Source organism: Capsicum annuum, chromosome 9, assembly GCF_002878395.1.
Source record: "Capsicum annuum cultivar UCD-10X-F1 chromosome 9, UCD10Xv1.1, whole genome shotgun sequence".
NCBI classification, from domain to species: domain Eukaryota; kingdom Viridiplantae; phylum Streptophyta; class Magnoliopsida; order Solanales; family Solanaceae; genus Capsicum; species Capsicum annuum.
This window is the reverse complement of record NC_061119.1, coordinates 211090771-211094633: the sequence shown is the minus strand read 5'-3', so window position 1 is coordinate 211094633 and position 3863 is coordinate 211090771. Positions and strand designations below refer to the sequence as shown.

The following is a 3863-nucleotide window of genomic DNA, read 5'->3' as shown; positions in this document are numbered from 1 at the left end:
GGTATAATTTCATATGTATATACGTATCCAGAATGAGACAAAAGCCTGTAGAAGACAAAAGAGATGTAGAGAATTATCATGTATATATGCATTCAGTACGCTATTTGTTAAAGTGTTGTATTTAATAATGTAATATATTACGATAATTTAGTTGATTTCAAACCCAATAGAGAAATAATTAAATTAGGCAATTTCTTTTTATCAAATTAAAAAGACGCGTGAGTGATAAATTTAATAGTAACATATTTAGTTGGTTTTGATTTGTTTATATAGTAATAGGTCTTTTAGTTATTTTATTATTTTATTGTCTTTTTGAACTTTACACAATGTTAACTTATGTAAAAGGAAGTTAACGTAAATGTCTTTTTTTCTTTGTAAAAGAGTGTATTATTAATTTTTTTTAATAATTCTTACCATTTCTTTTAGTACTCTTTAATTTATAAAATTTACCATATAATTTAAATTTTTTTACTTTAAGTTATAATATATATATATATAATTAAAATATTTTTTTTTTAAAAATATAAAACTCAAATAAGGAAAAAATAATAAATCTTTTTAGTTGATTTCAAACCCATTAGAGAAATAATTAAATTAGGCAATTTTTTTTATCAAATAAAAAAGACTCGTTAGTGATAAATTTAATAGTAACATATTTAGTTGGTTTTGATTTATTTATATAGTAATACGTCTTTTAATTATGTTCTTTTTTTTTTTTTTCTCTATTTGAACTTTACACTATGTTAATTTCTGTAAAAGGAAGTTAACGTCGTTGTCTTTTTTCTTTGTAAAAGAGTGTATTATTAATTTTCTTAATAATTCTTACCATATATTTTAGTAATTTTTAATTTGTAAAACTTAACATATAATTTAAGACTTTTTACTTTAAATTATAATATATATAATTAAAATAATTATTTTTTAAAAAGCAAAAAGACGATTTAGTTAATATAATAAAAAATAATTATTTAATAAATTTTAAAAATAATAAAAAAATAATTTTGTCCAATAAAAGAATCTTTTAATTAAGGGCAAAAAGTTTAAATCATTTTTCTAAAGATCATCACACTTTTAATAAATTATTGATTATAGATATAAATTAAAGATATATAAGAGAGTTCCAAATACGAAAAACTTAATATATTATATTAGTCGGTTTGAAAAATATAAATTTCACAACTCAAATAAGGAAAAAATAATAAATTAATTAGTTGATTTCAAACCCATTAGAAAAATAATTAAATTAGGCAATTTCCCTTTACCAAATTAAAAAGACGTGTGAGTGATAAATTTAATAGTAACATTTATAGTTGGTTTTGATTCATTTATATAGTAATACGTCTTTTAATTATTTTTTAGCCTTTTTGAACTTTACACAATGTTAACTTCTGTAAAAGGAAGTTAACGTAAATATCTTTTTTCTTTGTAAAAGAGTGTATTATTAATTTTTTTAATATTTCTTATCATATCTTTTACTACTCTTTAATTTGTTAAATTTATCATATAATTTAAGAATTTTTACTTTAAATTATAATATATATATAGTTAAAATAATAAATTTTTAAAAAGCAAAAAGACGATTTTATCTATTGCAGAGCGTTTTAATGAAGGACAACAAGTTCAAATTACTTTTCTAAGTACTTTTACACTTTTAATATATTATAGATATAGATATAGATATAGATATAGATATGAATTAATAGTAATTATATTGATTTTTTTTTATTTTCCAAATATTAATAGTTAATATTTGTATTAAAAAGTGCATAATTTTATTCTTCTACTTTAGATAAAATCGTCTTTTCATCTTTTTCTTATTATTTTAATAATATTAAATATTAACTATATTACGTAAAAAAAAAAAAAACCTTTTTTCGCAAAAATATAATTCCTTTCCACCATCTAAAAAAATAATCATATTTAGAAATAAAAAAAATAACAATGAAAAAAGGTTTTCCTTCCCCAGTGTGAAACCAAGAAAACCCAATGTAAAAATAATCCTTTCCCAATCTTAAACCAAACAAATAGTAATAGTAATTTTTAAAAAATCACCCCTACGTCAAACCCCCAAAAAATAATAAAATAATAAAAAAACCTCTAAAAAAATAATGAAAAATCACCCACAACGTCAAATAAAAAAATAATTATAATATAATAATAATTTTTTTAAAAAGCCTTCTCTAACGCTCTTTGTTCCAAAAAATAAAATAAAATAATGTTTTAGCATAACCTTTGTCATGCAAAATATGACTCAAATCGATGCATCTTTCGTAGCCTCTAGCAGTAAGAAAAAGAGGTATGACATGACAAACACAAAAGTGACAATCGATTAACCACTTAGAACTTCTGGTGGTATATATTATGTGTATATTATTATATTAAAGTGTAAAGGATTTCTAATCAATAGATAAAATCGTTTAATTTTAAATAATCAAAGATTACACATGCGATTAAACTAGTTAAAAAAAATCCTATTCCTCTAAAATCTCAATTCCCAAATCATCATTGCTCTCTGCTTTTTTGGTGTTTGCTGCTGTTACCGTCGAATTTTTTTGACATCGCCGACGAAGGTCACGGCCTAAGCTTCACCGGTCATCTCTCTTCACATTCATTGTTAAGTTTACTTGACACCCGAAGAATTCGAATCCTGGATCCGCCTCTGCGCGTGGACCATTACCTCTCGCACGGTGAGTTGAGGAAATTCATGGAGTTCGTATTTTTGAAAGCATCATAAAAATAATTTTTTATTTCACCTTCAGGAATGTATAATTTCAGTGACACTGTTTAATAATTATTTATAATTTGTATTTATATAGTTTGAAGAATATCTAACTTTTTGCTTTAGTTTGATGATGAATAATTTTAGTGACACTATTTATTTATGAGTGTATAGTCTTTCATAAAAAATTCCACAGGGGCAACAAAAAAATAAAAAATTCTAAAACGACAAAAACGTAAAGGAGGCCACGCCTTACATAAAAAAGTTAACAGTGTTCGTCATCCAACCTTAGCCCCTCCCTACTTACTGACAAATTGCCATTTCATTTAAGGTTTGGTGGGGGGAGGGGGGGTTAGGTTGGCAAATTGGACCAATAGTATAGACAAAATGAGGGAAGCCTACCTCTTGCACTACACGAAAATTGAGTTATGTCAATTTCCTTGATCAACAAAAGACAACCTGCTTGACTTATTATTTTATATAAAAAAATAAGTCAAGAAGGTTTGTTTTTGATGATCAAGTCTGTGATGTGATAAACTTTATATTAACTTATTATTATTTGATCTATTTGATACGTGAAATAATAATTTTGAAATGAAATGCAGAGTTATTCAATTCCTCATTTAGTTGATAAAATTAAAGACAACAATCGCATGAAAAGTATTAAAATATGGAATGAATATCTCAGAAAGATTAAAAATGAGATATTTAGCCCATAAAATATCTTTATCTATCTCAACTTGGGTACCAAATAATTTTCTCACCGAAAACGGTACAAAATATTAACAGGAAGTACTTGAAAATTGGTAAGGTGGCAAGAAAAGCAACAAGCTAATTAAGGTAAATGTATATTAAGTAGAGAAATTTATGAATTAGGTCCAATAGCATCATGGCTGCTACATAATTGCTACTATATGTTCTAACAAAAACCGTACAACTATGGATCGTAAGATTTGCAATGGAATGTTTCTATATTAAGTGCCATGATGTGTTAAATGACCAAGCTAGAAAGAGCATTATGTCTATACTGCTGGTTCAGTTTGTCAATTCTTCTGAAATGACATGGCAGGTGCTTGGCAGTACGGAAGGGCTGTGTGTGTGACAGTCCACGTCTTACAAGATGTGTTAACTGTCACGCCTTACC

At 25.1% G+C, this 3863-nt stretch overlaps 1 pseudogene; it reads left to right on the top strand.

The window, feature by feature from the left end:
• The window catches only part of LOC107846753, a 5845-nt pseudogene extending 2024 nt beyond the window's left edge, over nucleotides 1-3821 (top strand).
• Nucleotides 3822-3863: the final 42 nt, after the last annotated feature.